The sequence below is a fragment of the Hypomesus transpacificus genome, chromosome 3, assembly GCF_021917145.1.
Source record: "Hypomesus transpacificus isolate Combined female chromosome 3, fHypTra1, whole genome shotgun sequence".
In the NCBI taxonomy this organism is placed as follows: Eukaryota; Metazoa; Chordata; class Actinopteri; order Osmeriformes; family Osmeridae; genus Hypomesus; species Hypomesus transpacificus.
The window spans coordinates 8,584,834-8,604,145 of NC_061062.1; the positions used below are offsets into that span (position 1 = coordinate 8,584,834).

General features: G+C 43.2%; 1 protein-coding gene across 2 annotated transcripts in view; it reads right to left on the reverse strand.

Moving 5' to 3' along the window:
• The window catches only part of babam2 (BRISC and BRCA1 A complex member 2), a 51,847-nt gene that overhangs the window by 16,826 nt on the left and 15,709 nt on the right, over positions 1-19,312 (reverse strand). The gene's annotated exons all lie outside the window — the stretch shown is intronic.

Below are 19,312 nucleotides of genomic sequence, written 5' to 3' on the forward strand. Positions count from 1 at the left end.
CACACACACAAGTACATACTTTTGAGAGAAAGCAGAAGATAGCTTGAAGTCTACATGGCGAATGGTAATTTGCCGAAATGTGTAGGTACAAGATTTTGAGGAGTTCTGACGTTATGGTTGGTGCTTAGGGCCAAGCTTCCCTTGCAGAGATCTTCAGACTCTTCTGGAAGCATACAATATCAAACATGTCGAATATCAAATGTCTGCATTTATATTTGTTTTACAGTCTGAATGTTAAGAAGGAAAGTTAAGAGGTAACTAGAAATGTTATATAACCTATTCACACAGGTATAAATAATTATCCAAGTGAACATTGTCTACAAGTTCACATTGTTTACCATGTAAATTACAGATAATTGTGTGCTTCAGAGAAAACACGTCTCGGTTAACATGGCAATGCAATGCTATTACTCTTTAATAGCAGCATTTTTAACAACAATTTTCATGAATTCATGATGTCTTGCGATGTTTTCATTTCAAAATGACCTTTTTTTGGGGGGAAAAAGGGGAAGAAGCTCCTGTCAGTCAAGGTTTATTTCACTACACATACAGTTAACGCATCCCTCAAGAGAGGGTGTTAGAAAGTGTTGCACTGTGTCCTGGCCACATCGTCAACAAAGCCCTTTACCTACAATGATAATTAAGTCAGTAAAAGGTGCACTACCAGCTTACGGAGAGCGCCTTGACATCAAATAACGCCCAAAGTACCCAAGACACCCAACACAGTTGGCCTGCAGTGACTACAGGCCTCTGTGCCCTGAGGGAGGGAAGCTAACAGTATCTTAAAGGCAAGGTGGTGGTTGCTGGAGCATGTCCCATTGACGATTTATGAAAGGATGAGAGGTCAAAGCCAAGGCTTGAATAAACTGTTGAGTGGGGGCAGGGTGAATATGGTGGCGAGGGCGCTTGAGGACAATTGGAAAAAGGATTAGACCCCTCCCCCCAATAACACCCATGCACCCATTAGCCCAGTCAAACTGATTTCCATCCCTTTCTTCTCCTTTTAATGAGGCCGTTCAACAAATAGAGGTGCGTCGGGCTCCTACTTCCAACCCTCCTTTCCCAACAAGCCAGCCAGTTCTTCACGCTGAGAGGGGGTTGGGAGTCGGGTTTGGTTATTCATTCACCAGCACCGTGCGGTCAGGCTGCACGGGCCATGTGCGTGGGCATTCCTTTGTCATGGTCACAATAGGCGTCGATTACAGAGCGCACAAGCGCAATACCTGGAATCACCCCGGTGCCTGTACACACACCTCGACTCAAACATACCCAAACAGTCCTCTGTTGCCATGTTTACAAGGCGTGCGTGTTTTATTTGCAACATTGAGATTACATTAATCACTATGTAACTACATAGCAAAAACTATTGTAAGAACATTGTAGATACATAGAAATTGGACTGAAATCAAAGTAGTCTTAGACGTCAGCAGTATAGGTTACTGCAAATGGGTTATATGCCACAGTGCCGGGCAGGGGTGGAAGGAGAAAGGGAATGTTGTTGAGATGCAGGGGAAGATTAGATCAGTGTTAACATCCACTTACCTATGGAAGCCCAACCCTCCCTAAATCCTCAAATTGCTAAGGCAAATTGCTCATTGCTCATTTTGTTACAATTCTACACTGTAGAAAAATATTATAGGAATTAACTGTAGGTTTTTAATTTTTTTATCATAAACCCGCATGATTCACTGTTGTGCAATTACCAAAATGTAGATCTTGCCCTAAACACATACTCTGTCTGGGGATGAGATTGGATGAAATCACTTGTTTCTGACTCATGACTGCAATATTGTTCTGTAGGTTTCAACTGTTCCTTGACTATAAACAGCTGGTGAGATCTTGCATCAGTCACTGTGACTCATCCCGACTTGTTCCAATTAGACACATTCAGGTGGACTACAGTTGGAATAACCAATAGTTAAAATAAAATATTGGCTTGTTTTTTCTTAAAGTTCAGTGTTTCCGTACATGCTTCATCCAGTAAGGAATCATGTTACGTTGACAAACAATGCTCACATGTCTGGGTGTCAGAAAGAAAAGAAAAAGAAAATTGACAGGAAAGCAAGATTGGATGCTATGATCTATTTGTCAATCTTGGCAAACAAAATGTTTGCAGTAAAAGCAGATATCGAAGTCCACAGATAAATAAACCTGTGTGGAAGGAAGGGAGAGCGTGCTGTATCGGACATAGGTCAAGTCTATAATGACAAGGGTGATGGGATGATGAGGACATGATGGATTCGTAAATCATTTGTAACATTGTTAATAAATTAGATCTTGGGCAACATAATTGCTAGTTTCTTTACGCTCACCAACTCAAGGAACTCTCAATTTGTGTAAATCAAAACTGCACATCACGTATTTGTAAATGATCCTTCGCCAAAACAATCAGGCTCCCATCCCTGCTGCAGTCAGACATCATCACATGAACTGACTGATATAGCTGCAGGTGATACACTGACACCAGCAGATCTCATGTCACGGAGGCGCGAGTCATGTACTCAATGAGGATGGAAACGTATGAGTGACCAGTTACCGAGGTGCCTCGCAATATTAAGGTCAAACACACTAAGCGGCCAGTTGAACTCATATTCACGGAAACCCTAGTCATTTTCCAAATGATAACTTACCAGTAGTCTATACAAACACATTCCTTCTATTCCATTCGTAGGACTGTTCATTTCCAAAGTCGTCATACATGATAGTTACTAACCCTCACCACACCATGAACACAATTCTGCAAAAGAAAGTATTCAAGGTAATACCCTATATTTTAGAATTGCCTGGTTGTGTTAGAGACGGCAGGCTCTGGATGCTAGCCTTCCAGCATAATGGTTATTCTCAAATACACTGGCTTAATTCAACCTTAGTTGCCGGGTTAACATTGTAATTGTATTAATATTGCTTGAGAAAGGCTGTTGCTGGGGAGGTTGTATGGTTGAAGGGCTTCTGTTCGATTGTACTATTAATGGAATCACAGCGGTCGTCGGAGTGGATTGGGAAGGGTTTTTCTCTAAGGCCTAATGTATGCTCTTTCATGCCATTTTTTTCTTACTCCATTTCCCCATAGACTTTATTACAGGGAAAACGTATATTCTGTTATTGTACATTACAGTATACCATGGTAGTTTTCCTGTGGCATACAATGTACAAAACATACAATGTCTGCCTAAGAGATTACATTTTAATAATGTTGTTCTTCTGACCTACATGGAAGACCACAGGAACCAAACTTGCATGCAAATATGATAAATATTAGACATCTGCGTCAGTAACAACCTATATATGTGCATGACACTACTGTGACACATCAAATCTTGGACAATTGCATAATTGAACTAGGTGTTGACATTTTACTCATTTTGACACTTGTATGTGACGCTGGTGAACTGGCACCAAATTCTTTGACAGTGGCAAGAAATGTTTTGTCAGCTCAACCAATAATGCAAAAAATAATAATACTTTAGTTATATTTTAGCATGACAAGTTGATGCCTGCTACTAATGTGTGTACTGAGTTCTTGCAGTCTCCTGCAAATAGTAACCCTTTGGCCTTTCTCCATGCCGTTCTCCCCACATGAGGAACAATGGGTCTTTTATAGCCTTAGTTTAGAAACAAGCAGAGGCTCTCTCTTCCCACCTTCTCCATTGATGACCGAAAAAAGGAAGAGGAAAGCATCCTCAACATGGACAAAAACAGAAGACTGGAAGATTCTGATCTAAGAATAAGGCAGTGAAGGGTCGGGAACCACAATCTCTACTCGAGTCAGGAAGAAAAAGGTGGAAGATCTTTTCTTTGTGTAAGTATGGATGAGAGAGGGGGGGGGGAGACAGGAAGGTAAGGTCTGGAGATGTTGTCGCCGACCTCAAAGCAAGGAGAAGAAGGGCAGGGAAGCACTCACCGCCTGTGGAGGAGGGCAGTGGAGTGCAGAACACACTGACCTCTCTGACCAACCTCTGTATCCTAAAGGTCGCACAGCCTCCGACATCACAGCTACCTAAACACACACCCGTACTCCTCCACACACACAACTCAAATCATGACCACCACCCACAAGCAGACATACATCACGGTTTCCCACAGCACTTTTCAGTTAAGGCGGCCGCCCAAGCAACACACGCCTGCCGCCTTAATTACGTTGTCGTCAAAAAAATCCAAAAAGGGTCGTTGTCCCGTTTTCTCCCTTCCATTCCAAACTGTGACCAACGCCAGTCTCCCTTCTCTGCAGAACGCATTAGTCTATCGCACAAACTACACAGGGAAACCCTGTATAGTCAACTATGCTTCTGCTCCATTGCCTCTTCCCCTCTTTATATCCCATTTCTACCTCTGTCTTTTTCTTCTTTTGTCATCCATCTTTCTTTAATTAAAGCACCAATCATACACACAGAATACCGTATGGTGGATGTCAGTATTCTTTTGAAGATAGCCCATAGTTAGATAACATCCATTTGCAAATGTGCCAGAGCTAAGAATTCTCTGCCCATCTCCTCCTGACATCGAGCTAAGAATCTCTTAATCACAACGCACGGCTAACGCCGCACATCGAGACATCGATGTTAATCGCCTCATAGAAAAGCAGATATCTTCTGGGCAGACTCCCAAAGCTAGCTACACGACACATTGGTGTCGTTCATGCTCAAGTAGCCACAACTACTGGGGTAATTAGATCACACACATTGTGGGTATTTTCATATTACGATGCCTTAAATCAAATGATGTTACATGTTGTAACACAGCGTGCATTGGTACAATGAGTTTGACCAATGTGTAACCGAGTTCATGCATTATGCAACTTGTTCATGTGTTGTGCTTGCGTTTTTATCTGTCAGGGTAATAGTTTGATGCAACAATGCCATATTTCAAATGCACACTCACCTTTCCTTCCCCACCCCAGAAAAACGAGTATGCATGGGCCACCAGAAAGGTGTATAAAAACCAAAGAGAGAAAAGAAAGGGCAGAAAAGAGAGAAAGGTCAGAGTGCTCATACTGGTATTGCCGGTAACCAGCCCATCATGGGGGTGTGCTTTGGTACCCTAGTCATGTGTCACAACAAGGAAGAATCGGGAGAGGGTGCCTTGACTCTGCTGCTTCAGGGCAGGACCTTCCTGACAGCCCATCATTCAACACGGCGACGGGGGTTGTTGGCGAGAGTGACGGGGGCCCATATGTGGAACAGTTTAGGCAGAGGTAAGGGCATTTGCTACACACCATAAATGCAACCTCAGAGGCCTTGTCACGTAAGACGGGTGCAATCGGGTACAAAAGCTGGGCCTGGATAGAAAGCAATCCAAACAAAAGAGAGGGGCATTAGGAGGGAGAGTGAGATAACGTTTGATAGCAAAGAAACTAAGATACATCCTACAACTACCAGATTCAAGCACTTTGCATTGCCACACCAAATAAGCCTTGGCATAAACCATGCAGTGCTGACCAGACAGTCTCTGGGTGATAACATTTCTTTCTTTTTTTGGTACAGTGTTTACTAGCAGGAAGCCCAGAGTTAAGGGTGTGGTTTTTTGTGCTAAATTAGGTGCGGAGTGGCACAAATTGATATTTACAGTACATAGTTTAACGAATGGGCTTTCTGGGCTTAAAACTGTAAACCTGCGTTGTAAGGTCTATGTGTAGGCCAAAGGTAGGGCTCGAGCACATTCACCTCTCGACACTACCTGCCTTGGCTTTGCAATCGGCATACATGCGTTCAGTTCCAATCTTTTTTCTCAAAGCGACACAAAGTGAACTTTAGTTCTAACCGGGTTGATAATAGGACTGACGTTGTTTGTGTGTCTCTGGCTAAAGCATGACACTGCACCACGAGAACAAGGTTCCGACTTGTCCCTCCTTCACAGTCAGACAAGGGGTCATTTCAAAGTGACTCTTCTGGGATTCAGGAAATAGGACTTTCCTTCTCGGAGTTTGGGATTTACTGTTTCCTTGTCAGAGGTGTAACTGGCTTAAATAAATGTCAAGGCAGCTGTGGAGGAGGTGTAACTGGTGCCAACATGGGCCTTGAAAAGGGTGGATACCTGGACTGTAATAGGTTCAAGCTAAGCTTATCTCAATACTTGAACACACAATACTGCTTAATTGCCAAAGGTGGTGCCGTCTTGTATTTAGAACAGACAGCACAGTCTCTGTGACTTTGTTTAGGTGGAAGCTGGGCAAGGTTCAGACTCTTATCAATGGTTTGGATTCCGAGGAGCTCACGTCACGACCATCAAACGTCATCTTATTTACGGTCACTGTTTGTTTTGGCTCAAGAAAAAAACTAGGGCAGATTATTAAATAACAAAAACTAATTTAGTTTGTATGAACATCCCAAGAGGTCTGACAGGTTGTAATATATGTTGCCAAAAAATAAAAATATAACCCTCTCTCTGTCTATACAAATAATGTTGTTTTATGAATTCTTCTGAATTCATTTGTCTGCTACTGTATGCACTGTGCGTTTGGTCTTGACAACCCCTTCAGAATATTTCTGTGTGTGTGTGTGTCTGTCAAGTGTCCGCTCTCTGTGGCATCTCCTGCTCACTCAAACGTACACTTCCCAAGACTAATTAACCTTGATTAATTAATCTAATTAGTTAACACGTTGCTCAGATGAAACATGAGCGCTAGCTTGCACACACAGAGCCCTTCTAAGCAAAGACGAGGAGAAGGAATGGGAGTGGAGGGGAAGAGAAGAGAAGAACCATTAGAAGTAATTGCTTTTGATAATGGCAGTTTTTGAAGGTCATGCATCCCTCTTCCACATCCTAAATGTCAGTAAAGACAGGGAATCGCTTTTGGGGGAGGCAATGAAGTACATGTGAAGTGGGCCTGGGCAAACTTTGGGGTCACGGAAGGGATCAAGGAGAGGTTAAAGCAGCAGTTATTTCCATGACAGCTCTCATTTTCACGAATTAAATGAGTAGATGAAAATGTATTAGACTAAGTGGATGAAGTTGTGGTTTTGCCAGATGAAAGCCAAACAGTAGGCTGAGAGAGGCCTTCTGTACATGGATAGATTTGGTGAATGCACGACAACGCGAGCTTATGTTGTACCAATACGGTTTCCATCATATGCAGACCATAGTCACAGGAAAAAAGGTAGGATTGATGATTAAGAATATGGCCAAAGGACCACGACCTTTTCATCTATAGACAATGAAACAAAACGACTCATACAAACCAGGAGCTTCTGTGGCTCGGCTTAAAACAGGTGGTTGCTTATATCGAGCAAGATAAATGCACTGAAGTCTGGAGACACTGAGATATTTTTGCTGATGCAGCCATCATGTGTAATTATGCTGCATTTACAGAGCCAGGATTCAGCTGCAACTTCAGGGCTTCCATGAGCCCTTTGATGTCTGATGAGTTCGTGAGAGAGTATCTTTTTAAACAGCAAACAAAACACTGTAAGACCAGGTTCATGTTACATGTAGCAGGTGCAGCTCTGCCATGCAGACCATCTCCCCCCTCCCCTCCCTCCCCTGAGACACCTGTTGAGAAGCCAGATGTTTGGCCAATAATGGCCATCATTGCAGCTCTGAACTTAAATGTGTGGGGTATGAAGAGCCAAAAATATCAAAGATAAAGCCCAGGATCTCCATCTGGGAATAGTCTGTGAAATGTTTGAAACATCTGCTGAAGTACCCTGGCCACCTTACAGAGCTCCTGGTTTGCCCATGCAGCAATGATCTACTAACTATGGTGTTAGCAGTTACTGCTTACGATAGTAAGTCAATGTGGAATAACAATCTAGCTTAAGTGAACTTTGATCTGACGAGGAATGACGGAAATTGGATTGAAAGGTTTTCGACAGCAGTTGACAAAATGTCGGCAAAAACGTTACCATCTAATACGTGCGGACCATTGAGCAATTCATGAAACCTGTTTGCGAAACAAAATGAATTGCAGTTTGACAGGAAGGGGTAGGAGAAAAAGATGAAGTGTGACATACAGCATTCAAGACCACCTTCTACAGTCCTTCCTTCCTCTTATGCCTGATAACAGCATAGGAACACTGATGTAAGTCTGGGGTGACGTCGCTTAACCTCCAAATTCTTCATCATTTTGCAACGAGCTCCACAACAACGGGAACTACTGATCCCTGAGTCAGCAGAGACGTGGGCCACAAAAGGATTTTCTGTTCTCTATGTTGTGTGCGTTGGTAGCAAATGTCACCTATTATGATATTATGCATCCCTTGATGAATCAATTGACATTATCACAACAACGGAAACAAGACTTGAAACAAGGGACACAAACATATTGAACCACCACATCAAGAAACTAGATAAACTCATTGAAATTCCAATTTAGAATAATTCATTATGGATACCACCAAGTAATCCGCACTGAGGCAGCTAGTTGCCCATTCTCTCTTTTAATTTTTGTTTAAGAACCATTCTTCTGACATTTATTCCCATCTTAGAGTGCAGTCCAACCTATAATTCAACCACTTTTAAAAAGCAACTTAATTGTTTATGTGCGTGGCAGCATTGGTTGGCCTTTTCAGATTTCAGTCGTTTGGTACATTACGGAAGCCAGAACTGGCAATTACCTGATGTTTCTTTTGGACAATTAAATGCCAAGGCATGGTGATCTTAAAGAGATGTCATCATTTACGACGAAGCAAAGTCTCTCTGAGGAGCATCATCAAGACAACACTGATTCCACTCCAATCTGTGTCCGTGAAGGTAAGGGTTGTAATATTGAGCCCATTAGGCACTAGCACATAGGAGCGACGTAAGGAACCGTCGCAGATACACTGAGTAAAACTGAGCGGAGGAGAAGTGAGCATTAGTGCTCAGCGATGGAAAGACCTGCCTCCATTGCAACTTTTTCTTACCGCACATGCATTTGGAAGTGACAAAAGTTACTCTGGGTTTGAAATTGTGATACAAATTTGATCGGGCGGCATTACATACAGGGGAGGATCAACAGCAGGGTGATGAGGACTTTCAGTCAGATTTGACATTGCAGTGCCCTTGTTGAAGTGCTATTACGGATAAGTACTACATTATTGGCCATGCAAAAACATAAACAATGTGCTTTTTCACACTTCATGTATAAAAGGATGTGTAACTAATTGAGAATATACTTATTATGTAATCGTGACATGGTGGTGTATTCCAGTCCAGTCTTAAATTAAATGAAGACAAAACCGAAGTCCTACTATCCAAAAGAGAGATGCTTACTAAGAATCTAGGAAGCTTAACACCCTGTCTTAAACCAGAGGTGACAAGTCTTGGTGTAATCCTGGACTTGATGGAGTCCACTCAACTGGATTTGAATTTCAACTCTCACATTAATAAAGTGACCAAAACAGCCTTCTTTCACCTGAGGAATATAGCAAAGGTACGACCATTCATAAGCCAAAATGATGCAGAGAAGTTAATTCATGCTTTTATATCCAGCTGGCAAGGCTGGACCTAGGACCTAACTACATTGCTAACTCCCTTATAAACTTCACCAGCTAGAACACTGCGATCATCAAATGCAGGCCTATTAGAGGTCACCAGAAGCAGTCATAAGAAGATTGGTGATTCGGCCTTTGTCAATTACGCCCCAAAACTATGGAACAAATTACCCATAAACATTATGGAAGCAAACACGCTAGACATCTTTAAAAGACAGCTCAAAACCTACCTTTTTACCGAAGCATTTAAGTAATTTTATCTCAAAAGGGTTTTACTACTTTTATTAGTTATATTATTGTTCTTACAGATTTGCTATTTTAATTATTACTTTTGTCACTTGTATTATTGTTTTTTATTGATTTTATGTAAAGCACCTTGAGCTACAATTCTTGTATGAAATGTGCTATATAAATAAAGTCTTACTTCCTTACTTACTTTTCCACTTTAAATTAGAGCACACATACCTATAGGTGAGAGCCTGCTACAACAGAGAAGTGACTGACAGCACATGTACCAGTGTAGAATTGCAAGCTGTTCCACAAAATAATTGCCTTTAAAGTACATTCTCAATGCGCTACAATGCCTTTTACATAGTACTTAAGCCCCTAACTACACTGTTACAAGAACAGCATGTAAAGTGGTAATCAGACCGTCTGTTAGAATATGTAAAAAATTGCTTACAAGTTTGTGATTTCAGTCAGGGTGCAAAGTCACCGTTTTATGTGTAGCCTAACTGAAGCTGTGGGCTCCTGTCCAAAACAGCTTGCTGACTCAGTCCACAGTAAGCTACGTCCACAAGCAGCTGAATGTGAAAGAGCTAACACCTGGGCTAGGAAGCTGATAATCTCCTCAGAAACCACCAGAACAGTTCCCTAAACACACCTGGGACCGGACTTCAACCAGACATTCTAAAGGGAATTTCCCCCCCGCTTCAGAAAGGCTAGTTGTCAATGAGCCTCATTGTGTTGTGTGAAGGTACATTTTATAGTAAGTAAAATGAACATTAGGATCCTTTTCATGTCACCAGGTCATAACTGCCACTGCTGCTTTTGACAAACACCGCGTCACAAAAGCGGCTTGGCAGTATAGCTACAGAAGAACTTTGTTGGTGGATGCTTGAGGCAGATGTTGCAAGAAGCTCAAGAATCATAATCCTAACCAACTGAATATAAGAAACGGGTGTAATTTATTTTTTACAGACCTGACTTTGTTAGCAAGTTCTGCGTTCATAATAAACAGACGACGCAGTTGTGCCTCTTTCACCTTTGGAAGACAGAAATCTGGTTTGGAGGAACATGCTGAGACACACAAGGAGCGATAGGGAAAGAGAGGCCGAGAGAGAGAGAGCACACTTGCAGCCTTAAAGGAGTAACCTGCACTTATTTTATAGCTCTTAAGATTCCTAAGCTCTTAGTCAGTGTTTACCGTCAAAGGGCACGGCAAGGCCACAAATTAGAACCACTCGCTCTGGCATCAAATGCTCAGCAGTCACGCACAGGCCTGGGCTTACTCTCTGACAGAGTGCAGAGCGAGGAGGACAAACAGCCCTGAAGGAATCTTCATCTCACATGGATTTGCATCCTCCAAAATGGAGCAAGGCAAGCACCTTTTTCACCAAAGACTTTCTCACTATAAAGCCCGGGCCGATCCCGGCAGAGAACAGACACACAAATAAACAGCCCGATGCGGAAAACACAATCTTTTCGTATTTTTTTTTACAACTCAAATCCCGCCAAAACATCTCAAACCAAAGAAAAACAACTTGGCTCTGAGTCAAACCACAATGACGTGCTCCCTCAGCAGATAGCACACAACAACCCCAAATGGTGACACAATAACCAAAGTGGTAAATTCTCAGCCAGTGGGTCATACTGACCCTTTCAAAAGAACGAGACCACTGGACACATTCAAAATCCTGGGGTAACCTCGCGCATTTTAGCATGAGGACAGTTCTCTCTTCTGGTGGTGACACATAACATGACACAAGAAGGCTAGCACAGAGAGCAACAGCAGCTGTAATGGGCGCTGTGGGCAGTTAATTATACCATTAATGGTGCCTAAATGCAGGGTGTTGAAGTCACACGGAATGATGTCATGGTCACTGTCCTTGTCTATACACTTGTCAGATCCAATTCTCCAGTTTGGGTGGGACAATGCGTTTGTGTGTGTTTCTGTGTTTGTGACCGTAAAGAGAGATGCTGTCTTCAAGGAAGAGAGACACAAGGAATTGCGACAGTAATCAATTGTCTGAACCATCTATTTTTTGCCACAACTTCTCTAAAAGACCAACTGTTTCATGGAGAGGAACCTCAGTACCCACAAACCCCGGCAACAATGTAAAGGCCAGTGGTGTGTGGGTGGGTAAAAGAGGATAGGGGTAGAGATGGGGCAAGAAGTATGTGGCAACCAAGAGAGCTAACGGCATTGAGATCTGTGCATTGTCCAGGACTGTGGTTATTCTTCCCCAAATCCTAAAGAGCCACACAAAAATGTCACAAAAAAACACCAAACTTGATCTTATGTATGTCCCACACAGTTCTACTACTGGTGGTGATTCATAGGTGTGGGCCGCCATATAAGTGGCTTTGTGTCACTCTCCCTTTAATCTGCGCTTTGCGCTAGAGTTGAGTCGGAGGGGTTTTGGTGCTCGACTAGTCAGGTGCTGAGATTGATAAGACTCCGCAAGAAAAACTATCCGACAGAGGATTTGGAGAGTTTGGCTTGTGCTACCTTATTTATTTATTGGCACAAACACATTCATGGTGTGAACTGCCAACTCATGGTATGGACAAGTCAGAGTTTTCCCATCTACACCCAGCCAACTGTTTTTTGAGACAATGTCCCCTAAGTAAGCTCTGAGTCATCACTAAACTCCCTACTATGCTTTATTAGTATCGATGTATTCTGTCAATATGATGCCCTAATACAATGTATTACAAGATTTGTACATGGTGTACAAATAGACTTACAATACCACACTATAATTTCTGGAATCTGTGTGTGTGTGGGTATGTCTGTTGCTCCACTCTCTCGGGAATTGGGCATTGTATGAAGTTGAAAATTGGCCTTGCTCAGAGCCAAAGGATTTGCAGTGCCGCGTGTGACGTTATTTGATAAGCTGTTCACGTTTATAGGGGAAAAAATAGGTCTAAACATTTACATGGGTTGCATTATGAGTACTTTATGCAAACTCCCTTTTCACGAATACACCGCCTGAACCAGTTGTTAAACAATTTATTATTCAGCAAATCACTTGACGATAAAAGGGGAGTTACACAAACCACTCACGATCTGTCCATTTGTTAGTAGTAGCAAGTTGCCTACTGTATGTTTTAACCCTATTCTACAGGGATTTGATTTCCTTTGCTTTTAAAGGCATCACCAAATGAGGACTTACTGGACAACATTTCAATTGGCAACCACAAATATGTTTTTGGGTATAGCTGTAGACGCAAATTCTCAAATTGCTATTGCAATGCATTTTTGGCCAAATGAGAAGTGTTGGCTGGCATACTAGTTTTGATATGCTTCTTTAAAAGGGTAACATTTAACTCAAACTTTTTATATTGGCTAGCAAACTAACAGCAAGACAATATAAAGTGGATACTGTATTTTCAGTGTAGATCAGTGAATTTTGTTATGTTGAAATAGTTAAGTGTTTCATTCTTTACTGACTACAGTAATATCTCTAATCAAATTGTAAAAAGGTTCTAACCATGCAAACAAACTCCAAATGAACTAACAAACATCTTAATCATGGTCTGCATCACAAGCACAGCACTACTGTCTTCTTCTGAAAATAATATAAAGAATTTAGAAAGGCTATCCTGTTTGAGCTCCAAATTGACTTGAAGGTATTTATTAGGTAGTATTATATATTTATTATGCTATGGGTACTTCACTATGGGAGATATTCTTTCACACACGCCCATTTGAATTTCTATAACACTGGCCGAAATGTATTAATTAAAAGAATATGTTACTCTCCTATTACCCAAGGAACAAACTATGATTTTCACTGTTGGATAAAGAACTACATCATTACCTTATTTTGAGCAAGAAGAAGTGGATGAACAGCGTTATTTCATTTTGTTGAGAACAAGCTCAAGCCTATTTTGAGCGCAAGCACCATGAGACACACAATATCGACCAATTTGGAGCGTTATTAAGTCGTTCAGTTATATCAAATGATTTAAGTAAAGGACGCCTACCTATGCAGCCCACTGCAGTGATCAAAATGTGACCCCATTGCTTTGAGCAACACATGCAATTTTAACCCCTTCTGACTACTCTGCTATCTAAATTGAACGATGAATCTCATGTGGATAGGATGTCAGAACAAAAGATCAATGTTTCCGAGGTGCTATCTAGAAACAACATGTTAGAATTCGATGTATGCTTGCCCTTCCTGGGGCTTAACATTTGACAGTAGGTTGAACCTTCTTATTGACATTTGCCACACTGTGTTACAGTGCAGCCTTAGGCAGGAAGGCTGTAAACATTTCAGATTGATTTGTAGAATGGAAGACGATGTCAAAAAATTAGTTGAGGTCTGCATGTATTCTACAGGGCATCTGTCAAGTAGCACAAAATATACAAATGCAAAGAGATGCAAATTTCAGTGATGAGGGAGCGAGACCTATGAAGCTGAGGATAATGGAAACAACCTGTGAACACTCAATTATACTGAGAAATATCAAGGACTGTACAGGACATGTAGGTACAGTATCTACACTCAGAGCCTTTCACCTACAAAACATGTAATTTAACAGCACAGGTTTGCAGTCTTGAGGTTTGGAAGGTTGTTTTTATATTGAGTTATTTCATTTTACAAATTAATTACTGACACATGACCAACGTGAGTGGTAAAACAGCCTACAGATCTACAAGCTAGTAGTAGCACAAGTAGTACAATTTACTCCACCTTGCTAGGAGCTGGATTAGGATAACAAGCTATTCAATTAAACCAATTTTGCCAGTATGCATGCAAAACAAGAAAATCACAGCAATAATCAAATATTGAACTATTTACATCAATATTTGGAATACCGGCCTGAAAGGCGTTCATGTGTATGCCATTTTCAGGGGCCCCACAAAAGCTCACGGCTTTCCTTCTCGTAAATATGTGTGTGCAAAGACAACACACAAGTTAGAACGACGCAATCTGTGACAGGTTGGATATCTGGGTACAAAAATGACACAGACATGTCGGTTTAAATCGTACGAGTGTACCGTTATCAATCGATGGGTGAGTAAGACACAACGTGTGTCATGTCGTCACAATGTTAACGTCACAAACGGTAAAGCCCAACGGCTCTCCATTTGAGTTATGATGTCTGGACCAGGGGACGGGAGATGAGGTTTCTTAGAATTAAGATGTTTGCCATGCACTAGTCCCCCTCCCCCCCTCCTCCCCCCTAACTCTGTCCTCCTGCCCCTGGGCAGAGTGAGCCCCATGCGTCGGTCGGCATGCTGCTCATACTGCCCTCCTACTGAAGTGGAAGTCAGAGCCATTGTTAAACACTGCCTCGAGGAAGGGGGTGGGGATCACTGTTTTTTGCCCTTCGTTTTCTCCGGTCTGTTTTGCAGACAATTTGCAATTGTGTTTTGCAATTAATCAACAACAAAAAGCTTGGAGAAATGGAAGAAAGACTTCTAAAAAGCTAGTCACGGCTTGTTTTGCCCAACCCCCCCCCCCCCTTTCCCTTCAATTTGCTTTAATTCAAACTGTAATCACGATTTTAATTAGCATGGACAGCCCGAAAAATTATTTGTTGCATAAGGATGTTTTTTTTTCCTAAGCTGATAAGAAGCCTATGTAATCTTTTCTTTGTTTCCTTGTTCTTTTTAATGTCTGCTGGCTGCCTTTAGTATTTTTCATTGGGATATCAACATGAACATTGTTCTTCCTTAGCTATTGAAGAGTTTGAACTAAGACAAAAAAAGACAAGGACAAACAAGTGTGTACATAAATAACCATGTTAGTGATATTGACAAATTAATTATGCTAGAAAAGACATTGGCCTGGCCTTAGGCACAAGTTCACCCCGCTCCTTCACTTGCGGCTTCTGCCTCTGGGGTGTCTTTTATGTGTTCTTTTCTTAGGGAGAATGAGGGAAAAAAAGGAAGGTGTATGTCTTTTATCTTGCTGAGGCAGACATGGGGTTGTGGATAGATGTTGTGAGGAGTGGGAGCAAGAGCGGATTGGGCTACTGTTGTATGGAGAAATCACGGATCCAGCAACAACAACAAAAACTGGATGCACTCTATTTTGTGAATTGCCCTCTAAGCTAAGTCAGTAAATTTAAGCTCACTAGATGCCAGAGACAAAAAAGTACTTTCAATTCCTTCCAACCTTAATGAAAACGAAATTGTTATATCTGTGCTTGATTCAGATCAATTGAGAGCCCCCAAAGGTATGCCAAGTGTATTGATGTTTCCAATGGATACACGTAGCTTGAAACCTTAGTTGCCGATCACCTTCACATTGCAACACAGGTCAGAGCTTGCGGGGGCGAATGTGGCTCAACTGAAGCAAGAGCAGTGGGCTTGGTCACGGCCGTGGCATCCATCCACACAGATCGCTAGGAAGACTGGATGATGTGACATTTAGAGGCAAGCGTCGCCACTGCACATGCTCATGAACCGGCTTTTCAGAGCATAAAAAGATATGGCCTTGCATTTTCCGGGAAGAATGTTTTTCAGAGAGACCCTTATCGAAGGTCAGAAGGTCATCCGGAATTATCAGAACAATTAAGTACAAAATACAGTAGGAAGACGGTTATGGGGAAACTCCATGACAAGGGAGGTGGTTTGTGTCAAGGCATCTACCCACAAAATGTAACGCCCAGGTCAAGGTTTACTCAAGGACTTGGACAGAAGCTCACCAGAGGTGGAACAGTGGTCTTGAATGGGTGAAAGACAAAAGGCTGATGTATCTCCACACATTTCAGTTGGCTTTCCCTTGCTCTCCTTCTTCCCTCTCTTTTTGGTACAACGAGACTGCCAAATAAAAATAACAAGCTCTCCCCCTAAGCCATAGGCTGAGCAGTCAAAGGGGGAAGGTAAACATGTCCACTGTGGTGAACTCAGACACACAGACACTCTGCTCCAGGTCTTGGTCGTCCTACACCGCCCCATACTTGCCAGTAGCAATTTAAACCACCTACCTTCTTTGCCAATAGAGTGCAAACCTGAATAAGAACACAAACATTATTTACATGGTGTACACAATAAAAATATTATTGGGATGAGCTCGATTTTGAGCTCAATTTTTAGATTTTGGTGAAAGTTATTTAAGTTCTACAAGGCTCTGAGGTATTAAAGCAGGTCTATGTCAGTCCTTGAATTTTGGTGCAGTCGAGATACACGTTTTAGTTATGAACATGTTGTCTTTTGAGGGAGGTTCTGAGATACAAGGTAGATGGTACGACCCAAATCGGAACAGTCTAATTCCAGCTTAAAACTAATTGTTGAGCGTTGACCTATGAACTCTCTTCATTATTTTGTGGTGGTTTCGCTTATCAGAAGGCAAACTTGGAAAATTGGAGTAGAGGAAGTGTGTGTTGTGGGCGGGGGGGTTTGTCCCTTTCAGGGTTGCGTATCCATGTCAGTTTCAGTGCTCTGTTATCCAGTTAAGAGAGTCAAGACCCAGGGGTCTATAGCGCAAAGACTACACTACTGATGTCCAAGATGCCCTATCGTTTGAACTTTACCAACTCGATCGATAAGCTGTTTATAGACTTGGGGTGGGTTACTTTTAATCTTGGAAATAAACAATATCAAGTGTTCCAAGACATTCAACATGGATTTGGAAAATTGTCATAATTGTAATTTTCTGTTAGTATATACTGAATGAATGAGGCTGCCATCACAACTGCTTCTCCTGTTTTAAATTACTATTTCACTGTGCCCATTTCACATGGCACATTGCTGCCGAGCGATGTGAATACAGGCAGAATCATTAAAGTAAAAGAGTAAAAGCAATTTATCCAAACCACTTGGATGTAACTGTCGTCTGAGAAATCGGGTCAGTGGTCTGCGGTTCTGTACATTTCTGCTTCAAGTCCCCAGGCTTGGGAGGCAAACCTCCCGACGCTCAGTCCTCAGGGATGTGTGGGAAGATGGTGTATTTCTGACACTTCCGTCTGTGTGAGGACACTTTTTGTCTGATTAGTCTTGTCCCCCCCCCCCCCCCCCATGACAATGCTCCATATATATCCTTGCCTGAAATGGAGAATCCCCAAGCTGCTCATAAAAAAAAGTATGCAAGTTTGCATGTGTATGTGTTTTGAAAGCCAGGTTTTGGTGGAGGGATGTTGAATATACAGTATATGCATTCATGAATGTAAACATAAAAAGGTTCTGGACACGATAACTTGGTGCTGGTATCCCAGAACCCCCTTTTCAAATAACTGCTGGGAAGGAACAGGACTCTCTTTCTACATCATTGCGTCAGCAGCTACAAAGCTCACTCCCACAAGTCCGGAGTGCTGATGCGCTCGTCTGGCTTTTGAACACCTGAAACTCCAGAGACTCGGAAAGTGCCGGCGGGCTTACTTTCAAAAGTCGACCAATGACTGCAAGTGGGAGAGGGGCGAGCGTAGGTCGAAACGAGACATCGACGAGTTGCTCCGCAAGACTTTTTCGCCGGGGATCCATTTCAGTCCTGTTGGAGCGAAACCAAAAGACTGAAGGGGCTTCAAGACTAAAGGCCCTTCAAGGCTGAAGGGGCTTCAAGACTGAAGGCACTTCAAGACTGAAGGCGCGCGTGGTCGGACAGGCGCGTCGGACCTCCATCACTCTGGGTCAGCACCAGGGACAGTGCCCCTAGGCTCTGCAGAAGGAAGAGAGAGACCTTGTCCTTCAGCAGCAGCACCATGGACAGCAACCCTGGTGCGCACCCCCCCCCCCCCCCCCCCCAGCACTCCCGCACCGTTCCCCAATTAGCTGCCAAAGAGCTCCCTGGCTGTGGCTGCCTGGTGATCAGGACCACCATGAGAGAGGCTTGAGACGGCGCCGGAGGGAAGAGGGCTTGGCCTAGCGTTGGAAGGAAATCCATGTGCTCCGCCCCCACAAGCCAACGCCACAGGTTGCAGTAATGGGCGAAGGCCACGACACGACCACCTGGCCGTTCTTGTTCTCAGGAGGGCCTGGCTGCTTATGCTCTTGGTCAAGTGGGGCAAGCAAGCTGGACCCTCGGCACGTGTCTTTTTCACCCCCCCCCCCCCCCCCCAAACACTGAATAAATGCCCCTCAGGGCTTCCCAGACTTTTTCCTGAACATCGGCCTTCCTGTTCTCCCTGCCCTCCATGTTCCCCCCTGCCGTCCATGTTCTCCTTGCCCTCCCTGTTCTCCCTGCCACAACACAAAATGGGCAAGAGACTTCTGATGCTGATGATGGCTGTTGTTTTCCTTATGTTTACCGTCGTTTCCCCTCACAAACAGAAGTCAGGCTGGAAAAGGCCAGCCAGCCAGGGTCTCCTGGGGCCTCCAGCGGCCAGGCAGCATGAGACGCAGGGAGAGGCACGGAGACGGAGAGAGAGAGAGAGAGAGGAGGAGAGAGAGAGAGAGAGAGAGAGAGAGAGGAGAGAGAGAGAGAGAGAGAGAGAGAGAGAGAGAGAGAGAGAGAGAGAGAGAGAGAGAGAGGGAGATGGAGAGAGGGAGGTAGGGATGGAGAGAGAGAGAGAGAGAGAGAGAGAGAGAGAGAGGGATGGATGGAGAGAGAGAGAGAGAGAGAGGGATGGAGAGAGAGAGAGGGATGGAGAGAGAGAGAGAGAGAGAGAGAGAGAGAGAGAGAGAGAGAGAGGGATGGAGAGAGGTAGGGAGAGAGGACAGAAAACATGGTCTGCGAAAGCCTGCAGACACCACGCAGCTCAGAGCTGATAGGTAGTGACGGGCTGCT